The sequence below is a fragment of the Daphnia pulicaria genome, chromosome 6 (genome assembly GCF_021234035.1).
Source record: "Daphnia pulicaria isolate SC F1-1A chromosome 6, SC_F0-13Bv2, whole genome shotgun sequence".
In the NCBI taxonomy this organism is placed as follows: domain Eukaryota; kingdom Metazoa; phylum Arthropoda; class Branchiopoda; order Diplostraca; family Daphniidae; genus Daphnia; species Daphnia pulicaria.
The window spans coordinates 7,030,682-7,050,672 of record NC_060918.1 but is presented as its reverse complement, the minus strand read 5'-3'; the positions used below and the strand labels follow the sequence as shown (position 1 = coordinate 7,050,672).

At 38.1% G+C, this 19,991-nt stretch overlaps 50 pseudogenes; all 50 read right to left on the bottom strand.

Annotated features, from left to right (window-relative positions):
- Positions 1 to 125: 125 nt before the first annotated feature.
- LOC124345706 lies at positions 126 to 244 on the bottom strand (annotated as a pseudogene).
- Positions 245 to 528: 284 nt separating this feature from the next.
- Positions 529 to 646, bottom strand: LOC124346194 (annotated as a pseudogene).
- Positions 647 to 930: 284 nt separating this feature from the next.
- On the bottom strand, positions 931 to 1,049 carry LOC124345670 (annotated as a pseudogene).
- A 284-nt stretch (positions 1,050 to 1,333) lies between these two features.
- Positions 1,334 to 1,452, bottom strand: LOC124345059 (annotated as a pseudogene).
- A 284-nt stretch (positions 1,453 to 1,736) lies between these two features.
- Positions 1,737 to 1,854, bottom strand: LOC124346193 (annotated as a pseudogene).
- Positions 1,855 to 2,138: 284 nt separating this feature from the next.
- Positions 2,139 to 2,257, bottom strand: LOC124345058 (annotated as a pseudogene).
- Positions 2,258 to 2,541: 284 nt separating this feature from the next.
- On the bottom strand, positions 2,542 to 2,660 carry LOC124345967 (annotated as a pseudogene).
- Positions 2,661 to 2,944: 284 nt separating this feature from the next.
- LOC124345056 lies at positions 2,945 to 3,063 on the bottom strand (annotated as a pseudogene).
- A 284-nt stretch (positions 3,064 to 3,347) lies between these two features.
- On the bottom strand, positions 3,348 to 3,466 carry LOC124345966 (annotated as a pseudogene).
- Positions 3,467 to 3,750: 284 nt separating this feature from the next.
- On the bottom strand, positions 3,751 to 3,869 carry LOC124345055 (annotated as a pseudogene).
- A 284-nt stretch (positions 3,870 to 4,153) lies between these two features.
- On the bottom strand, positions 4,154 to 4,272 carry LOC124345965 (annotated as a pseudogene).
- A 284-nt stretch (positions 4,273 to 4,556) lies between these two features.
- Positions 4,557 to 4,675, bottom strand: LOC124345054 (annotated as a pseudogene).
- Positions 4,676 to 4,959: 284 nt separating this feature from the next.
- Positions 4,960 to 5,078, bottom strand: LOC124345963 (annotated as a pseudogene).
- A 284-nt stretch (positions 5,079 to 5,362) lies between these two features.
- Positions 5,363 to 5,481, bottom strand: LOC124345053 (annotated as a pseudogene).
- A 284-nt stretch (positions 5,482 to 5,765) lies between these two features.
- On the bottom strand, positions 5,766 to 5,884 carry LOC124345962 (annotated as a pseudogene).
- Positions 5,885 to 6,168: 284 nt separating this feature from the next.
- Positions 6,169 to 6,287, bottom strand: LOC124345052 (annotated as a pseudogene).
- A 284-nt stretch (positions 6,288 to 6,571) lies between these two features.
- Positions 6,572 to 6,689, bottom strand: LOC124346192 (annotated as a pseudogene).
- A 284-nt stretch (positions 6,690 to 6,973) lies between these two features.
- On the bottom strand, positions 6,974 to 7,092 carry LOC124345669 (annotated as a pseudogene).
- Positions 7,093 to 7,376: 284 nt separating this feature from the next.
- Positions 7,377 to 7,495, bottom strand: LOC124345668 (annotated as a pseudogene).
- A 284-nt stretch (positions 7,496 to 7,779) lies between these two features.
- On the bottom strand, positions 7,780 to 7,898 carry LOC124345051 (annotated as a pseudogene).
- Positions 7,899 to 8,182: 284 nt separating this feature from the next.
- LOC124345705 lies at positions 8,183 to 8,301 on the bottom strand (annotated as a pseudogene).
- Positions 8,302 to 8,585: 284 nt separating this feature from the next.
- LOC124346191 lies at positions 8,586 to 8,703 on the bottom strand (annotated as a pseudogene).
- Positions 8,704 to 8,987: 284 nt separating this feature from the next.
- Positions 8,988 to 9,106, bottom strand: LOC124345667 (annotated as a pseudogene).
- A 284-nt stretch (positions 9,107 to 9,390) lies between these two features.
- LOC124345050 lies at positions 9,391 to 9,509 on the bottom strand (annotated as a pseudogene).
- Positions 9,510 to 9,793: 284 nt separating this feature from the next.
- LOC124345435 lies at positions 9,794 to 9,912 on the bottom strand (annotated as a pseudogene).
- A 284-nt stretch (positions 9,913 to 10,196) lies between these two features.
- On the bottom strand, positions 10,197 to 10,315 carry LOC124345049 (annotated as a pseudogene).
- Positions 10,316 to 10,599: 284 nt separating this feature from the next.
- On the bottom strand, positions 10,600 to 10,718 carry LOC124345048 (annotated as a pseudogene).
- Positions 10,719 to 11,002: 284 nt separating this feature from the next.
- On the bottom strand, positions 11,003 to 11,121 carry LOC124345390 (annotated as a pseudogene).
- A 284-nt stretch (positions 11,122 to 11,405) lies between these two features.
- On the bottom strand, positions 11,406 to 11,524 carry LOC124345552 (annotated as a pseudogene).
- A 284-nt stretch (positions 11,525 to 11,808) lies between these two features.
- Positions 11,809 to 11,927, bottom strand: LOC124345047 (annotated as a pseudogene).
- Positions 11,928 to 12,211: 284 nt separating this feature from the next.
- On the bottom strand, positions 12,212 to 12,330 carry LOC124345981 (annotated as a pseudogene).
- Positions 12,331 to 12,614: 284 nt separating this feature from the next.
- LOC124345045 lies at positions 12,615 to 12,733 on the bottom strand (annotated as a pseudogene).
- Positions 12,734 to 13,017: 284 nt separating this feature from the next.
- LOC124345980 lies at positions 13,018 to 13,136 on the bottom strand (annotated as a pseudogene).
- A 284-nt stretch (positions 13,137 to 13,420) lies between these two features.
- Positions 13,421 to 13,539, bottom strand: LOC124345044 (annotated as a pseudogene).
- Positions 13,540 to 13,823: 284 nt separating this feature from the next.
- Positions 13,824 to 13,942, bottom strand: LOC124345979 (annotated as a pseudogene).
- Positions 13,943 to 14,226: 284 nt separating this feature from the next.
- Positions 14,227 to 14,345, bottom strand: LOC124345043 (annotated as a pseudogene).
- Positions 14,346 to 14,629: 284 nt separating this feature from the next.
- Positions 14,630 to 14,748, bottom strand: LOC124345978 (annotated as a pseudogene).
- A 284-nt stretch (positions 14,749 to 15,032) lies between these two features.
- LOC124345042 lies at positions 15,033 to 15,151 on the bottom strand (annotated as a pseudogene).
- Positions 15,152 to 15,435: 284 nt separating this feature from the next.
- Positions 15,436 to 15,554, bottom strand: LOC124345041 (annotated as a pseudogene).
- A 284-nt stretch (positions 15,555 to 15,838) lies between these two features.
- Positions 15,839 to 15,957, bottom strand: LOC124345039 (annotated as a pseudogene).
- Positions 15,958 to 16,241: 284 nt separating this feature from the next.
- Positions 16,242 to 16,360, bottom strand: LOC124345389 (annotated as a pseudogene).
- Positions 16,361 to 16,644: 284 nt separating this feature from the next.
- Positions 16,645 to 16,763, bottom strand: LOC124345388 (annotated as a pseudogene).
- A 283-nt stretch (positions 16,764 to 17,046) lies between these two features.
- LOC124346138 lies at positions 17,047 to 17,165 on the bottom strand (annotated as a pseudogene).
- A 284-nt stretch (positions 17,166 to 17,449) lies between these two features.
- On the bottom strand, positions 17,450 to 17,568 carry LOC124345038 (annotated as a pseudogene).
- A 284-nt stretch (positions 17,569 to 17,852) lies between these two features.
- On the bottom strand, positions 17,853 to 17,971 carry LOC124345037 (annotated as a pseudogene).
- Positions 17,972 to 18,255: 284 nt separating this feature from the next.
- LOC124344759 lies at positions 18,256 to 18,374 on the bottom strand (annotated as a pseudogene).
- A 284-nt stretch (positions 18,375 to 18,658) lies between these two features.
- Positions 18,659 to 18,777, bottom strand: LOC124345386 (annotated as a pseudogene).
- A 283-nt stretch (positions 18,778 to 19,060) lies between these two features.
- Positions 19,061 to 19,179, bottom strand: LOC124346137 (annotated as a pseudogene).
- A 284-nt stretch (positions 19,180 to 19,463) lies between these two features.
- On the bottom strand, positions 19,464 to 19,582 carry LOC124345261 (annotated as a pseudogene).
- Positions 19,583 to 19,866: 284 nt separating this feature from the next.
- LOC124344758 lies at positions 19,867 to 19,985 on the bottom strand (annotated as a pseudogene).
- Positions 19,986 to 19,991: the final 6 nt, after the last annotated feature.

The following is a 19,991-nucleotide window of genomic DNA, read 5'->3' as shown; positions in this document are numbered from 1 at the left end:
ATTCCTATAGATGAATTGAACCTATCCCTGTGTCATTGAAATTTTTGATCTACGAATTTGGACTGGTAACCATCGTGATTGAAAAAAAATTTCAAGAAATTTGTTATTGAAAACAAACTATTCATCGCCAACGACATTCTGTATTCCCAAGCGGTCACCCTTCCAAGTACTAACGGGACTCGACGTAACTTAACTTCTGGGAGCTGACGAGACCAGGTGCGTTCTACGTGATATGGCCGTTGACATTCAAAAATGAAAATTTACCCTCCCAGTCCCAATGGATGAATAGAAAATCACTTCAAAGTGATTGAAATGTTTGTTCATTGAATTCGGACTGGTAACCATCGCGAATAAAAAAACGCGATAAACTTTGAAAAACTCTCAATGGAATTCATCCAGAATCATTCCTATAGATGAATTGAACCTATCCCTGTGTCATTGAAATTTTTGATCGACGAATTTGGACTGGTAACCATCGTAATTGAAAAAAAATTTCAAGAAATTTGTTATTGAAAACAAACTATTCATCGCCAACGACATTCCATATTCCCAAGCGGTCACCCTTCCAAGTACTAAGGGGCCTGACGTAACTTAACTTCTGGGAGCTGACGAGACCAGGTGCGTTCTACGTGATATGGCCGTTGACATTCAAAAATGAAAATTTACCCTCCCAGTCCCAATGGATGAATAGAAAATCACTTCAAAGTGATTGAAATGTTTGTTCATTGAATTCGGACTGGTAACCATCGCGAATAAAAAAACGCGATAAACTTTGAAAAACTCTCAATGGAATTCATCCAGAATCATTCCTATAGATGAATTGGACCTATCCCTGTGTCATTGAAATTTTTGATCGACGAATTTGGACTGGTAACCATCGTGATTGAAAAAAAAATTCAAGAAATTTGTTATTGAAAACAAACTATTCATCGCCAACGACATTCCGTATTCCCAAGCGGTCACCCTTCCAAGTACTAACGGGACACGACGTAACTTAACTTCTGGGAGCTGACGAGACCAGGTGCGTTCTACGTGATATGGCCGTTGACATTCAAAAATGAAAATTTACCCTCCCAGTCCCAATGGATGAATAGAAAATCACTTCAAAGTGATAGAAATGTTTGTTCATTGAATTTGGACTGGTAACCATCGCGAATAAAAAAACGCGATAAACTTTGAAAAACTCTCAATGGAATTCATCCAGAATCATTCCTATAGATGAATTGAACCTATCCCTGTGTCATTGAAATTTTTGATCGACGAATTTGGACTGGTAACCATCGTGATTGAAAAAAAATTTCAAGAAATTTGTTATTGAAAACAAACTATTCATCGCCAACGACATTCCGTATTCCCAAGCGGTCACCCTTCCAAGTACTAACGGGACTCGACGTAACTTAACTTCTGGGAGCTGACGAGACCAGGTGCGTTCTACGTGATATGGCCGTTGACATTCAAAAATGAAAATTTACCCTCCCAGTCCCAATGGATGAATAGAAAATCACTTCAAAGTGATTGAAATGTTTGTTCATTGAATTCGGACTGGTAACCATCGCGAATAAAAAAACGCGATAAACTTTGAAAAACTCTCAATGGAATTCATCCAGAATCATTCCTATAGATGAATTGAACCTATCCCTGTGTCATTGAAATTTTTGATCGACGAATTTGGACTGGTAACCATCGTAATTGAAAAAAAATTTCAAGAAATTTGTTATTGAAAACAAACTATTCATCGCCAACGACATTCCATATTCCCAAGCGGTCACCCTTCCAAGTACTAAGGGGCCTGACGTAACTTAACTTCTGGGAGCTGACGAGACCAGGTGCGTTCTACGTGATATGGCCGTTGACATTCAAAAATGAAAATTTACCCTCCCAGTCCCAATGGATGAATAGAAAATCACTTCAAAGTGATTGAAATGTTTGTTCATTGAATTCGGACTGGTAACCATCGCGAATAAAAAAACGCGATAAACTTTGAAAAACTCTCAATGGAATTCATCCAGAATCATTCCTATAGATGAATTGGACCTATCCCTGTGTCATTGAAATTTTTGATCGACGAATTTGGACTGGTAACCATCGTGATTGAAAAAAAAATTCAAGAAATTTGTTATTGAAAACAAACTATTCATCGCCAACGACATTCCGTATTCCCAAGCGGTCACCCTTCCAAGTACTAACGGGACTCGACGTAACTTAACTTCTGGGAGCTGACGAGACCAGGTGCGTTCTACGTGATATGGCCGTTGACATTCAAAAATGAAAATTTACCCTCCCAGTCCCAATGGATGAATAGAAAATCACTTCAAAGTGATTGAAATGTTTGTTCATCGAATTTGGACTGGTAACCATCGCGAATAAAAAAACGCGATAAACTTTGAAAAACTCTCAATGGAATTCATCCAGAATTATTCCTATAGATGAATTGAACCTATCCCTGTGTCATTGAAATTTTTGATCTACGAATTTGGACTGGTAACCATCGTGATTGAAAAAAAATTTCAAGAAATTTGTTATTGAAAACAAACTATTCATCGCCAACGACATTCCGTATTCCCAAGCGGTCACCCTTCCAAGTGCTAACGGGACTCGACGTAACTTAACTTTTGGGAGCTGACGAGACCAGGTGCGTTCTACGTGATATGGCCGTTGACATTCAAAAATAAAAATTTACCCTCCCAGTCCCAATGGATGAATAGAAAATCACTTCAAAGTGATAGAAATGTTTGTTCATTGAATTTGGACTGGTAACCATCGCGAATAAAAAAACGCGATAAACTTTGAAAAACTCTCAATGGAATTCATCCAGAATTATTCCTATAGATGAATTGAACCTATCCCTGTGTCATTGAAATTTTTGATCTACGAATTTGGACTGGTAACCATCGTGATTGAAAAAAAATTTCAAGAAATTTGTTATTGAAAACAAACTATTCATCGCCAACGACATTCCGTATTCCCAAGCGGTCACCCTTCCAAGTACTAACGGGACTCGACGTAACTTAACTTCTGGGAGCTGACGAGACCAGGTGCGTTCTACGTGATATGGCCGTTGACATTCAAAAATGAAAATTTACCCTCCCAGTCCCAATGGATGAATAGAAAATCACTTCAAAGTGATTGAAATGTTTGTTCATCGAATTTGGACTGGTAACCATCGCGAATAAAAAAACGCGATAAACTTTGAAAAACTCTCAATGGAATTCATCCAGAATTATTCCTATAGATGAATTGAACCTATCCCTGTGTCATTGAAATTTTTGATCTACGAATTTGGACTGGTAACCATCGTGATTGAAAAAAAATTTCAAGAAATTTGTTATTGAAAACAAACTATTCATCGCCAACGACATTCCGTATTCCCAAGCGGTCACCCTTCCAAGTGCTAACGGGACTCGACGTAACTTAACTTTTGGGAGCTGACGAGACCAGGTGCGTTCTACGTGATATGGCCGTTGACATTCAAAAATAAAAATTTACCCTCCCAGTCCCAATGGATGAATAGAAAATCACTTCAAAGTGATAGAAATGTTTGTTCATTGAATTTGGACTGGTAACCATCGCGAATAAAAAAACGCGATAAACTTTGAAAAACTCTCAATGGAATTCATCCAGAATTATTCCTATAGATGAATTGAACCTATCCCTGTGTCATTGAAATTTTTGATCTACGAATTTGGACTGGTAACCATCGTGATTGAAAAAAAATTTCAAGAAATTTGTTATTGAAAACAAACTATTCATCGCCAACGACATTCCGTATTCCCAAGCGGTCACCCTTCCAAGTACTAACGGGACTCGACGTAACTTAACTTCTGGGAGCTGACGAGACCAGGTGCGTTCTACGTGATATGGCCGTTGACATTCAAAAATGAAAATTTACCCTCCCAGTCCCAATGGATGAATAGAAAATCACTTCAAAGTGATTGAAATGTTTGTTCATCGAATTTGGACTGGTAACCATCGCGAATAAAAAAACGCGATAAACTTTGAAAAACTCTCAATGGAATTCATCCAGAATTATTCCTATAGATGAATTGAACCTATCCCTGTGTCATTGAAATTTTTGATCTACGAATTTGGACTGGTAACCATCGTGATTGAAAAAAAATTTCAAGAAATTTGTTATTGAAAACAAACTATTCATCGCCAACGACATTCCGTATTCCCAAGCGGTCACCCTTCCAAGTGCTAACGGGACTCGACGTAACTTAACTTTTGGGAGCTGACGAGACCAGGTGCGTTCTACGTGATATGGCCGTTGACATTCAAAAATAAAAATTTACCCTCCCAGTCCCAATGGATGAATAGAAAATCACTTCAAAGTGATAGAAATGTTTGTTCATTGAATTTGGACTGGTAACCATCGCGAATAAAAAAACGCGATAAACTTTGAAAAACTCTCAATGGAATTCATCCAGAATTATTCCTATAGATGAATTGAACCTATCCCTGTGTCATTGAAATTTTTGATCTACGAATTTGGACTGGTAACCATCGTGATTGAAAAAAAATTTCAAGAAATTTGTTATTGAAAACAAACTATTCATCGCCAACGACATTCCGTATTCCCAAGCGGTCACCCTTCCAAGTACTAACGGGACTCGACGTAACTTAACTTCTGGGAGCTGACGAGACCAGGTGCGTTCTACGTGATATGGCCGTTGACATTCAAAAATGAAAATTTACCCTCCCAGTCCCAATGGATGAATAGAAAATCACTTCAAAGTGATTGAAATGTTTGTTCATCGAATTTGGACTGGTAACCATCGCGAATAAAAAAACGCGATAAACTTTGAAAAACTCTCAATGGAATTCATCCAGAATTATTCCTATAGATGAATTGAACCTATCCCTGTGTCATTGAAATTTTTGATCTACGAATTTGGACTGGTAACCATCGTGATTGAAAAAAAATTTCAAGAAATTTGTTATTGAAAACAAACTATTCATCGCCAACGACATTCCGTATTCCCAAGCGGTCACCCTTCCAAGTGCTAACGGGACTCGACGTAACTTAACTTTTGGGAGCTGACGAGACCAGGTGCGTTCTACGTGATATGGCCGTTGACATTCAAAAATAAAAATTTACCCTCCCAGTCCCAATGGATGAATAGAAAATCACTTCAAAGTGATAGAAATGTTTGTTCATTGAATTTGGACTGGTAACCATCGCGAATAAAAAAACGCGATAAACTTTGAAAAACTCTCAATGGAATTCATCCAGAATTATTCCTATAGATGAATTGAACCTATCCCTGTGTCATTGAAATTTTTGATCTACGAATTTGGACTGGTAACCATCGTGATTGAAAAAAAATTTCAAGAAATTTGTTATTGAAAACAAACTATTCATCGCCAACGACATTCCGTATTCCCAAGCGGTCACCCTTCCAAGTACTAACGGGACTCGACGTAACTTAACTTCTGGGAGCTGACGAGACCAGGTGCGTTCTACGTGATATGGCCGTTGACATTCAAAAATGAAAATTTACCCTCCCAGTCCCAATGGATGAATAGAAAATCACTTCAAAGTGATTGAAATGTTTGTTCATCGAATTTGGACTGGTAACCATCGCGAATAAAAAAACGCGATAAACTTTGAAAAACTCTCAATGGAATTCATCCAGAATTATTCCTATAGATGAATTGAACCTATCCCTGTGTCATTGAAATTTTTGATCTACGAATTTGGACTGGTAACCATCGTGATTGAAAAAAAATTTCAAGAAATTTGTTATTGAAAACAAACTATTCATCGCCAACGACATTCCGTATTCCCAAGCGGTCACCCTTCCAAGTGCTAACGGGACTCGACGTAACTTAACTTTTGGGAGCTGACGAGACCAGGTGCGTTCTACGTGATATGGCCGTTGACATTCAAAAATAAAAATTTACCCTCCCAGTCCCAATGGATGAATAGAAAATCACTTCAAAGTGATAGAAATGTTTGTTCATTGAATTTGGACTGGTAACCATCGCGAATAAAAAAACGCGATAAACTTTGAAAAACTCTCAATGGAATTCATCCAGAATTATTCCTATAGATGAATTGAACCTATCCCTGTGTCATTGAAATTTTTGATCTACGAATTTGGACTGGTAACCATCGTGATTGAAAAAAAATTTCAAGAAATTTGTTATTGAAAACAAACTATTCATCGCCAACGACATTCCGTATTCCCAAGCGGTCACCCTTCCAAGTACTAACGGGACTCGACGTAACTTAACTTCTGGGAGCTGACGAGACCAGGTGCGTTCTACGTGATATGGCCGTTGACATTCAAAAATGAAAATTTACCCTCCCAGTCCCAATGGATGAATAGAAAATCACTTCAAAGTGATTGAAATGTTTGTTCATTGAATTCGGACTGGTAACCATCGCGAATAAAAAAACGCGATAAACTTTGAAAAACTCTCAATGGAATTCATCCAGAATCATTCCTATAGATGAATTGAACCTATCCCTGTGTCATTGAAATTTTTGATCGACGAATTTGGACTGGTAACCATCGTGATTGAAAAAAAATTTCAAGAAATTTGTTATTGAAAACAAACTATTCATCGCCAACGACATTCCATATTCCCAAGCGGTCACCCTTCCAAGTACTAAGGGGCCTGACGTAACTTAACTTCTGGGAGCTGACGAGACCAGGTGCGTTCTACGTGATATGGCCGTTGACATTCAAAAATGAAAATTTACCCTCCCAGTCCCAATGGATGAATAGAAAATCACTTCAAAGTGATTGAAATGTTTGTTCATTGAATTCGGACTGGTAACCATCGCGAATAAAAAAACGCGATAAACTTTGAAAAACTCTCAATGGAATTCATCCAGAATCATTCCTATAGATGAATTGGACCTATCCCTGTGTCATTGAAATTTTTGATCGACGAATTTGGACTGGTAACCATCGTGATTGAAAAAAAAATTCAAGAAATTTGTTATTGAAAACAAACTATTCATCGCCAACGACATTCCGTATTCCCAAGCGGTCACCCTTCCAAGTACTAACGGGACACGACGTAACTTAACTTCTGGGAGCTGACGAGACCAGGTGCGTTCTACGTGATATGGCCGTTGACATTCAAAAATGAAAATTTACCCTCCCAGTCCCAATGGATGAATAGAAAATCACTTCAAAGTGATAGAAATGTTTGTTCATTGAATTTGGACTGGTAACCATCGCGAATAAAAAAACGCGATAAACTTTGAAAAACTCTCAATGGAATTCATCCAGAATCATTCCTATAGATGAATTGGACCTATCCCTGTGTCATTGAAATTTTTGATCGACGAATTTGGACTGGTAACCATCGTGATTGAAAAAAAAATTCAAGAAATTTGTTATTGAAAACAAACTATTCATCGCCAACGACATTCCGTATTCCCAAGCGGTCACCCTTCCAAGTACTAACGGGACACGACGTAACTTAACTTCTGGGAGCTGACGAGACCAGGTGCGTTCTACGTGATATGGCCGTTGACATTCAAAAATGAAAATTTACCCTCCCAGTCCCAATGGATGAATAGAAAATCACTTCAAAGTGATAGAAATGTTTGTTCATTGAATTTGGACTGGTAACCATCGCGAATAAAAAAACGCGATAAACTTTGAAAAACTCTCAATGGAATTCATCCAGAATTATTCCTATAGATGAATTGAACCTATCCCTGTGTCATTGAAATTTTTGATCTACGAATTTGGACTGGTAACCATCGTGATTGAAAAAAAATTTCAAGAAATTTGTTATTGAAAACAAACTATTCATCGCCAACGACATTCCGTATTCCCAAGCGGTCACCCTTCCAAGTACTAACGGGACTCGACGTAACTTAACTTCTGGGAGCTGACGAGACCAGGTGCGTTCTACGTGATATGGCCGTTGACATTCAAAAATGAAAATTTACCCTCCCAGTCCCAATGGATGAATAGAAAATCACTTCAAAGTGATTGAAATGTTTGTTCATTGAATTCGGACTGGTAACCATCGCGAATAAAAAAACGCGATAAACTTTGAAAAACTCTCAATGGAATTCATCCAGAATTATTCCTATAGATGAATTGAACCTATCCCTGTGTCATTGAAATTTTTGATCTACGAATTTGGACTGGTAACCATCGTGATTGAAAAAAAATTTCAAGAAATTTGTTATTGAAAACAAACTATTCATCGCCAACGACATTCTGTATTCCCAAGCGGTCACCCTTCCAAGTACTAACGGGACTCGACGTAACTTAACTTCTGGGAGCTGACGAGACCAGGTGCGTTCTACGTGATATGGCCGTTGACATTCAAAAATGAAAATTTACCCTCCCAGTCCCAATGGATGAATAGAAAATCACTTCAAAGTGATTGAAATGTTTGTTCATTGAATTCGGACTGGTAACCATCGCGAATAAAAAAACGCGATAAACTTTGAAAAACTCTCAATGGAATTCATCCAGAATCATTCCTATAGATGAATTGAACCTATCCCTGTGTCATTGAAATTTTTGATCGACGAATTTGGACTGGTAACCATCGTAATTGAAAAAAAATTTCAAGAAATTTGTTATTGAAAACAAACTATTCATCGCCAACGACATTCCATATTCCCAAGCGGTCACCCTTCCAAGTACTAAGGGGCCTGACGTAACTTAACTTCTGGGAGCTGACGAGACCAGGTGCGTTCTACGTGATATGGCCGTTGACATTCAAAAATGAAAATTTACCCTCCCAGTCCCAATGGATGAATAGAAAATCACTTCAAAGTGATTGAAATGTTTGTTCATTGAATTCGGACTGGTAACCATCGCGAATAAAAAAACGCGATAAACTTTGAAAAACTCTCAATGGAATTCATCCAGAATCATTCCTATAGATGAATTGGACCTATCCCTGTGTCATTGAAATTTTTGATCGACGAATTTGGACTGGTAACCATCGTGATTGAAAAAAAAATTCAAGAAATTTGTTATTGAAAACAAACTATTCATCGCCAACGACATTCCGTATTCCCAAGCGGTCACCCTTCCAAGTACTAACGGGACACGACGTAACTTAACTTCTGGGAGCTGACGAGACCAGGTGCGTTCTACGTGATATGGCCGTTGACATTCAAAAATGAAAATTTACCCTCCCAGTCCCAATGGATGAATAGAAAATCACTTCAAAGTGATAGAAATGTTTGTTCATTGAATTTGGACTGGTAACCATCGCGAATAAAAAAACGCGATAAACTTTGAAAAACTCTCAATGGAATTCATCCAGAATCATTCCTATAGATGAATTGAACCTATCCCTGTGTCATTGAAATTTTTGATCGACGAATTTGGACTGGTAACCATCGTGATTGAAAAAAAATTTCAAGAAATTTGTTATTGAAAACAAACTATTCATCGCCAACGACATTCCGTATTCCCAAGCGGTCACCCTTCCAAGTACTAACGGGACTCGACGTAACTTAACTTCTGGGAGCTGACGAGACCAGGTGCGTTCTACGTGATATGGCCGTTGACATTCAAAAATGAAAATTTACCCTCCCAGTCCCAATGGATGAATAGAAAATCACTTCAAAGTGATTGAAATGTTTGTTCATTGAATTCGGACTGGTAACCATCGCGAATAAAAAAACGCGATAAACTTTGAAAAACTCTCAATGGAATTCATCCAGAATCATTCCTATAGATGAATTGGACCTATCCCTGTGTCATTGAAATTTTTGATCGACGAATTTGGACTGGTAACCATCGTGATTGAAAAAAAAATTCAAGAAATTTGTTATTGAAAACAAACTATTCATCGCCAACGACATTCCGTATTCCCAAGCGGTCACCCTTTCAAGTACTAACGGGACTCGACGTAACTTAACTTCTGGGAGCTGACGAGACCAGGTGCGTTCTACGTGATATGGCCGTTGACATTCAAAAATGAAAATTTACCCTCCCAGTCCCAATGGATGAATAGAAAATCACTTCAAAGTGATTGAAATGTTTGTTCATTGAATTCGGACTGGTAACCATCGCGAATAAAAAAACGCGATAAACTTTGAAAAACTCTCAATGGAATTCATCCAGAATCATTCCTATAGATGAATTGGACCTATCCCTGTGTCATTGAAATTTTTGATCGACGAATTTGGACTGGTAACCATCGTGATTGAAAAAAAAATTCAAGAAATTTGTTATTGAAAACAAACTATTCATCGCCAACGACATTCCGTATTCCCAAGCGGTCACCCTTCCAAGTACTAACGGGACTCGACGTAACTTAACTTCTGGGAGCTGACGAGACCAGGTGCGTTCTACGTGATATGGCCGTTGACATTCAAAAATGAAAATTTACCCTCCCAGTCCCAATGGATGAATAGAAAATCACTTCAAAGTGATTGAAATGTTTGTTCATCGAATTTGGACTGGTAACCATCGCGAATAAAAAAACGCGATAAACTTTGAAAAACTCTCAATGGAATTCATCCAGAATTATTCCTATAGATGAATTGAACCTATCCCTGTGTCATTGAAATTTTTGATCTACGAATTTGGACTGGTAACCATCGTGATTGAAAAAAAATTTCAAGAAATTTGTTATTGAAAACAAACTATTCATCGCCAACGACATTCCGTATTCCCAAGCGGTCACCCTTCCAAGTACTAACGGGACTCGACGTAACTTAACTTCTGGGAGCTGACGAGACCAGGTGCGTTCTACGTGATATGGCCGTTGACATTCAAAAATGAAAATTTACCCTCCCAGTCCCAATGGATGAATAGAAAATCACTTCAAAGTGATAGAAATGTTTGTTCATTGAATTTGGACTGGTAACCATCGCGAATAAAAAAACGCGATAAACTTTGAAAAACTCTCAATGGAATTCATCCAGAATCATTCCTATAGATGAATTGAACCTATCCCTGTGTCATTGAAATTTTTGATCTACGAATTTGGACTGGTAACCATCGTGATTGAAAAAAAATTTCAAGAAATTTGTTATTGAAAACAAACTATTCATCGCCAACGACATTCCATATTCCCAAGCGGTCACCCTTCCAAGTACTAACGGGACTCGACGTAACTTAACTTCTGGGAGCTGACGAGACCAGGTGCGTTCTACGTGATATGGCCGTTGACATTCAAAAATGAAAATTTACCCTCCCAGTCCCAATGGATGAATAGAAAATCACTTCAAAGTGATTGAAATGTTTGTTCATTGAATTCGGACTGGTAACCATCGCGAATAAAAAAACGCGATAAACTTTGAAAAACTCTCAATGGAATTCATCCAGAATTATTCCTATAGATGAATTGAACCTATCCCTGTGTCATTGAAATTTTTGATCTACGAATTTGGACTGGTAACCATCGTGATTGAAAAAAAATTTCAAGAAATTTGTTATTGAAAACAAACTATTCATCGCCAACGACATTCCGTATTCCCAAGCGGTCACCCTTCCAAGTACTAACGGGACTCGACGTAACTTAACTTCTGGGAGCTGACGAGACCAGGTGCGTTCTACGTGATATTGCCGTTGACATTCAAAAATGAAAATTTACCCTCCCAGTCCCAATGGATGAATAGAAAATCACTTCAAAGTGATAGAAGTGTTTGTTCATTGAATTTGGACTGGTAACCATCGCGAATAAAAAAACGCGATAAACTTTGAAAAACTCTCAATGGAATTCATCCAGAATCATTCCTATAGATGAATTGAACCTATCCCTGTGTCATTGAAATTTTTGATCTACGAATTTGGACTGGTAACCATCGTGATTGAAAAAAAATTTCAAGAAATTTGTTATTGAAAACAAACTATTCATCGCCAACGACATTCCGTATTCCCAAGCGGTCACCCTTCCAAGTACTAACGGGACTCGACGTAACTTAACTTCTGGGAGCTGACGAGACCAGGTGCGTTCTACGTGATATGGCCGTTGACATTCAAAAATGAAAATTTACCCTCCCAGTCCCAATGGATGAATAGAAAATCACTTCAAAGTGATTGAAATGTTTGTTCATTGAATTTGGACTGGTAACCATCGCGAATAAAAAAACGCGATAAACTTTGAAAAACTCTCAATGGAATTCATCCAGAATCATTCCTATAGATGAATTGAACCTATCCCTGTGTCATTGAAATTTTTGATCTACGAATTTGGACTGGTAACCATCGTGATTGAAAAAAAATTTCAAGAAATTTGTTATTGAAAACAAACTATTCATCGCCAACGACATTCCGTATTCCCAAGCGGTCACCCTTCCAAGTGCTAACGGGACTCGACGTAACTTAACTTCTGGGAGCTGACGAGACCAGGTGCGTTCTATGTGATATGGCCGTTGACATTCAAAAATGAAAATTTACCCTCCCAGTCCCAATGGATGAATAGAAAATCACTTCAAAGTGATTGAAATGTTTGTTCATTGAATTTGGACTGGTAACCATCGCGAATAAAAAAACGCGATAAACTTTGAAAAACTCTCAATGGAATTCATCCAGAATCATTCCTATAGATGAATTGAACCTATCCCTGTGTCATTGAAATTTTTGATCTACGAATTTGGACTGGTAACCATCGTGATTGAAAAAAAATTTCAAGAAATTTGTTATTGAAAACAAACTATTCATCGCCAACGACATTCCGTATTCCCAAGCGGTCACCCTTCCAAGTACTAACGGGACTCGACGTAACTTAACTTCTGGGAGCTGACGAGACCAGGTGCGTTCTACGTGATATGGCCGTTGACATTCAAAAATGAAAATTTACCCTCCCAGTCCCAATGGATGAATAGAAAATCACTTCAAAGTGATTGAAATGTTTGTTCATTGAATTCGGACTGGTAACCATCGCGAATAAAAAAACGCGATAAACTTTGAAAAACTCTCAATGGAATTCATCCAGAATCATTCCTATAGATGAATTGAACCTATCCCTGTGTCATTGAAATTTTTGATCTACGAATTTGGACTGGTAACCATCGTGATTGAAAAAAAATTTCAAGAAATTTGTTATTGAAAACAAACTATTCATCGCCAACGACATTCCGTATTCCCAAGCGGTCACCCTTCCAAGTGCTAACGGGACTCGACGTAACTTAACTTCTGGGAGCTGACGAGACCAGGTGCGTTCTATGTGATATGGCCGTTGACATTCAAAAATGAAAATTTACCCTCCCAGTCCCAATGGATGAATAGAAAATCACTTCAAAGTGATTGAAATGTTTGTTCATTGAATTTGGACTGGTAACCATCGCGAATAAAAAAACGCGATAAACTTTGAAAAACTCTCAATGGAATTCATCCAGAATCATTCCTATAGATGAATTGAACCTATCCCTGTGTCATTGAAATTTTTGATCGACGAATTTGGACTGGTAACCATCGTGATTGAAAAAAAATTTCAAGAAATTTGTTATTGAAAACAAACTATTCATCGCCAACGACATTCCGTATTCCCAAGCGGTCACCCTTCCAAGTACTAACGGGACTCGACGTAACTTAACTTCTGGGAGCTGACGAGACCAGGTGCGTTCTACGTGATATGGCCGTTGACATTCAAAAATGAAAATTTACCCTCCCAGTCCCAATGGATGAATAGAAAATCACTTCAAAGTGATTGAAATGTTTGTTCATTGAATTCGGACTGGTAACCATCGCGAATAAAAAAACGCGATAAACTTTGAAAAACTCTCAATGGAATTCATCCAGAATCATTCCTATAGATGAATTGAACCTATCCCTGTGTCATTGAAATTTTTGATCTACGAATTTGGACTGGTAACCATCGTGATTGAAAAAAAATTTCAAGAAATTTGTTATTGAAAACAAACTATTCATCGCCAACGACATTCCGTATTCCCAAGCGGTCACCCTTCCAAGTGCTAACGGGACTCGACGTAACTTAACTTCTGGGAGCTGACGAGACCAGGTGCGTTCTATGTGATATGGCCGTTGACATTCAAAAATGAAAATTTACCCTCCCAGTCCCAATGGATGAATAGAAAATCACTTCAAAGTGATTGAAATGTTTGTTCATTGAATTTGGACTGGTAACCATCGCGAATAAAAAAACGCGATAAACTTTGAAAAACTCTCAATGGAATTCATCCAGAATCATTCCTATAGATGAATTGAACCTATCCCTGTGTCATTGAAATTTTTGATCTACGAATTTGGACTGGTAACCATCGTGATTGAAAAAAAATTTCAAGAAATTTGTTATTGAAAACAAACTATTCATCGCCAACGACATTCCGTATTCCCAAGCGGTCACCCTTCCAAGTACTAACGGGACTCGACGTAACTTAACTTCTGGGAGCTGACGAGACCAGGTGCGTTCTACGTGATATGGCCGTTGACATTCAAAAATGAAAATTTACCCTCCCAGTCCCAATGGATGAATAGAAAATCACTTCAAAGTGATTGAAATGTTTGTTCATTGAATTCGGACTGGTAACCATCGCGAATAAAAAAACGCGATAAACTTTGAAAAACTCTCAATGGAATTCATCCAGAATCATTCCTATAGATGAATTGAACCTATCCCTGTGTCATTGAAATTTTTGATCTACGAATTTGGACTGGTAACCATCGTGATTGAAAAAAAATTTCAAGAAATTTGTTATTGAAAACAAACTATTCATCGCCAACGACATTCCGTATTCCCAAGCGGTCACCCTTCCAAGTGCTAACGGGACTCGACGTAACTTAACTTCTGGGAGCTGACGAGACCAGGTGCGTTCTATGTGATATGGCCGTTGACATTCAAAAATGAAAATTTACCCTCCCAGTCCCAATGGATGAATAGAAAATCACTTCAAAGTGATTGAAATGTTTGTTCATTGAATTTGGACTGGTAACCATCGCGAATAAAAAAACGCGATAAACTTTGAAAAACTCTCAATGGAATTCATCCAGAATCATTCCTATAGATGAATTGAACCTATCCCTGTGTCATTGAAATTTTTGATCGACGAATTTGGACTGGTAACCATCGTGATTGAAAAAAAATTTCAAGAAATTTGTTATTGAAAACAAACTATTCATCGCCAACGACATTCCGTATTCCCAAGCGGTCACCCTTCCAAGTACTAACGGGACTCGACGTAACTTAACTTCTGGGAGCTGACGAGACCAGGTGCGTTCTACGTGATATGGCCGTTGACATTCAAAAATGAAAATTTACCCTCCCAGTCCCAATGGATGAATAGAAAATCACTTCAAAGTGATTGAAATGTTTGTTCATTGAATTCGGACTGGTAACCATCGCGAATAAAAAAACGCGATAAACTTTGAAAAACTCTCAATGGAATTCATCCAGAATCATTCCTATAGATGAATTGAACCTATCCCTGTGTCATTGAAATTTTTGATCTACGAATTTGGACTGGTAACCATTGTGATTGAAAAAAAATTTCAAGAAATTTGTTATTGAAAACAAACTATTCATCGCCAACGACATTCCGTATTCCCAAGCGGTCACCCTTCCAAGTACTAACGGGACTCGACGTAACTTAACTTCTGGGAGCTGACGAGACCAGGTGCGTTCTACGTGATATGGCCGTTGACATTCAAAAATGAAAATTTACCCTCTCAGTCCCAATGGATGAATAGAAAATCACTTCAAAGTGATTGAAATGTTTGTTCATTGAATTCGGACTGGTAACCATCGCGAATAAAAAAACGCGATAAACTTTGAAAAACTCTCAATGGAATTCATCCAGAATCATTCCTATAGATGAATTGAACCTATCCCTGTGTCATTGAAATTTTTGATCTACGAATTTGGACTGGTAACCATCGTGATTGAAAAAAAATTTCAAGAAATTTGTTATTGAAAACAAACTATTCATCGCCAACGACATTCCGTATTCCCAAGCGGTCACCCTTCCAAGTACTAACGGGACTCGACGTAACTTAACTTCTGGGAGCTGACGAGACCAGGTGCGTTCTACGTGATATGGCCGTTGACATTCAAAAATGAAAATTTACCCTCCCAGTCCCAATGGATGAATAGAAAATCACTTCAAAGTGATTGAAATGTTTGTTCATTGAATTCGGACTGGTAACCATCGCGAATAAAAAAACGCGATAAACTTTGAAAAACTCTCAATGGAATTCATCCAGAATCATTCCTATAGATGAATTGAACCTATCCCTGTGTCATTGAAATTTTTGATCTACAAATTTGGACTGGTAACCATCGTGATTGAAAAAAAATTTCAAGAAATTTGTTATTGAAAACAAACTATTCATCGCCAACGACATTCCATATTCCCAAGCGGTCACCCTTCCAAGTACTAACGGGACTCGACGTAACTTAACTTCTGGGAGCTGACGAGACCAGGTGCGTTCTACGTGATATGGCCGTTGACATTCAAAAATGAAAATTTACCCTCCCAGTCCCAATGGATGAATAGAAAATCACTTCAAAGTGATTGAAATGTTTGTTCATTGAATTCGGACTGGTAACCATCGCGAATAAAAAAACGCGATAAACTTTGAAAAACTCTCAATGGAATTCATCCAGAATCATTCCTATAGATGAATTGAACCTATCCCTGTGTCATTGAAATTTTTGATCTACGAATTTGGACTGGTAACCATCGTGATTGAAAAAAAATTTCAAGAAATTTGTTATTGAAAACAAACTATTCATCGCCAACGACATTCCATATTCCCAAGCGGTCACCCTTCCAAGTACTAACGGGACTCGACGTAACTTAACTTCTGGGAGCTGACGAGACCAGGTGCGTTCTACGTGATATGGCCGTTGACATTCAAAAATGAAAATTTACCCTCCCAGTCCCAATGGATGAATAGAAAATCACTTCAAAGTGATTGAAATGTTTGTTCATTGAATTCGGACTGGTAACCATCGCGAATAAAAAAACGCGATAAACTTTGAAAAACTCTCAATGGAATTCATCCAGAATCATTCCTATAGATGAATTGAACCTATCCCTGTGTCATTGAAATTTTTGATCTACGAATTTGGACTGGTAACCATCGTGATTGAAAAAAATTTCAAGAAATTTGTTATTGAAAACAAACTATTCATCGCCAACGACATTCCATATTCCCAAGCGGTCACCCTTCCAAGAGCTAACGGGACTCGACGTAACTTAACTTCTGGGAGCTGACGAGACCAGGTGCGTTCTACGTGATATGGCCGTTGACATTCAAAAATGAAAATTTACCCTCCCAGTCCCAATGGATGAATAGAAAATCACTTCAAAGTGATAGAAATGTTTGTTCATTGAATTTGGACTGGTAACCATCGCGAATAAAAAAACGCGATAAACTTTGAAAAACTCTCAATGGAATTCATCCAGAATCATTCCTATAGATGAATTGAACCTATCCCTGTGTCATTGAAATTTTTGATCTACGAATTTGGACTGGTAACCATCGTGATTGAAAAAAAATTTCAAGAAATTTGTTATTGAAAACAAACTATTCATCGCCAACGACATTCCGTATTCCCAAGCGGTCACCCTTCCAAGTACTAACGGGACTCGACGTAACTTAACTTCTGGGAGCTGACGAGACCAGGTGCGTTCTACGTGATATGGCCGTTGACATTCAAAAATGAAAATTTACCCTCCCAGTCCCAATGGATGAATAGAAAATCACTTCAAAGTGATAGAAATGTTTGTTCATTGAATTTGGACTGGTAACCATCGCGAATAAAAAAACGCGATAAACTTTGAAAAACTCTCAATGGAATTCATCCAGAATCATTCCTATAGATGAATTGAACCTATCCCTGTGTCATTGAAATTTTTGATCTACGAATTTGGACTGTTAACCATCGTGATTGAAAAAAAATTTCAAGAAATTTGTTATTGAAAACAAACTATTCATCGCCAACGACATTCCGTATTCCCAAGCGGTCACCCTTCCAAGTACTAACGGGACTCGACGTAACTTAACTTCTGGGAGCTGACGAGACCAGGTGCGTTCTACGTGATATGGCCGTTGACATTCAAAAATGAAAATTTACCCTCCCAGTCCCAATGGATGAATAGAAAATCACTTCAAAGTGATAGAAATGTTTGTTCATTGAATTTGGACTGGTAACCATCGCGAATAAAAAAACGCGATAAACTTTGAAAAACTCTCAATGGAATTCATCCAGAATTATTCCTATAGATGAATTGAACCTATCCCTGTGTCATTGAAATTTTTGATCTACGAATTTGGACTGGTAACCATCGTGATTGAAAAAAAATTTCAAGAAATTTGTTATTGAAAACAAACTATTCATCGCCAACGACATTCCGTATTCCCAAGCGGTCACCCTTCCAAGTACTAACGGGACTCGACGTAACTTAACTTCTGGGAGCTGACGAGACCAGGTGCTTTCTACGTGATATGGCCGTTGACATTCAAAAATGAAAATTTACCCTCCCAGTCCCAATGGATGAATAGAAAATCACTTCAAAGTGATTGAAATGTTTGTTCATTGAATTCGGACTGGTAACCATCGCGAATAAAAAAACGCGATAAACTTTGAAAAACTCTCAATGGAATTCATCCAGAATCATTCCTATAGATGAATTGAACCTATCCCTGTGTCATTGAAATTTTTGATCGACGAATTTGGACTGGTAACCATCGTGATTGAAAAAAAATTTCAAGAAATTTGTTATTGAAAACAAACTATTCATCGCCAACGACATTCCATATTCCCAAGCGGTCACCCTTCCAAGTACTAACGGGACTCGACGTAACTTAACTTCTGGGAGCTGACGAGACCAGGTGCGTTCTACGTGATATGGCCGTTGACATTCAAAAATGAAAATTTACCCTCCCAGTCCCAATGGATGAATAGAAAATCACTTCAAAGTGATTGAAATGTTTGTTCATTGAATTCGGACTGGTAACCATCGCGAATAAAAAAACGCGATAAACTTTGAAAAACTCTCAATGGAATTCATCCAGAATCATTCCTATAGATGAATTGAACCTATCCCTGTGTCATTGAAATTTTTGATCTACGAATTTGGACTGGTAACCATCGTGATTGAAAAAAATTTCAAGAAATTTGTTATTGAAAACAAACTATTCATCGCCAACGACATTCCATATTCCCAAGCGGTCACCCTTCCAAGAGCTAACGGGACTCGACGTAACTTAACTTCTGGGAGCTGACGAGACCAGGTGCGTTCTACGTGATATGGCCGTTGACATTCAAAAATGAAAATTTACCCTCCCAGTCCCAATGGATGAATAGAAAATCACTTCAAAGTGATAGAAATGTTTGTTCATTGAATTTGGACTGGTAACCATCGCGAATAAAAAAACGCGATAAACTTTGAAAAACTCTCAATGGAATTCATCCAGAATCATTCCTATAGATGAATTGAACCTATCCCTGTGTCATTGAAATTTTTGATCTACGAATTTGGACTGGTAACCATCGTGATTGAAAAAAAATTTCAAGAAATTTGTTATTGAAAACAAACTATTCATCGCCAACGACATTCCGGATTCCCAAGCGGTCACCCTTCCAAGTACTAACGGGACTCGACGTAACTTAACTTCTGGGAGCTGACGAGACCAGGTGCGTTCTACGTGATATGGCCGTTGACATTCAAAAATGAAAATTTACCCTCCCAGTCCCAATGGATGAATAGAAAATCACTTCAAAGTGATAGAAATGTTTGTTCATTGAATTTGGACTGGTAACCATCGCGAATAAAAAAACGCGATAAACTTTGAAAAACTCTCAATGGAATTCATCCAGAATTATTCCTATAGATGAATTGAACCTATCCCTGTGTCATTGAAATTTTTGATCTACGAATTTGGACTGGTAACCATCGTGATTGAAAAAAAAATTCAAGAAATTTGTTATTGAAAACAAACTATTCATCGCCAACGACATTCCGTATTCCCAAGCGGTCACCCTTCCAAGTACTAACGGGACTCGACGTAACTTAACTTCTGGGAGCTGACGAGACCAGGTGCTTTCTACGTGATATGGCCGTTGACATTCAA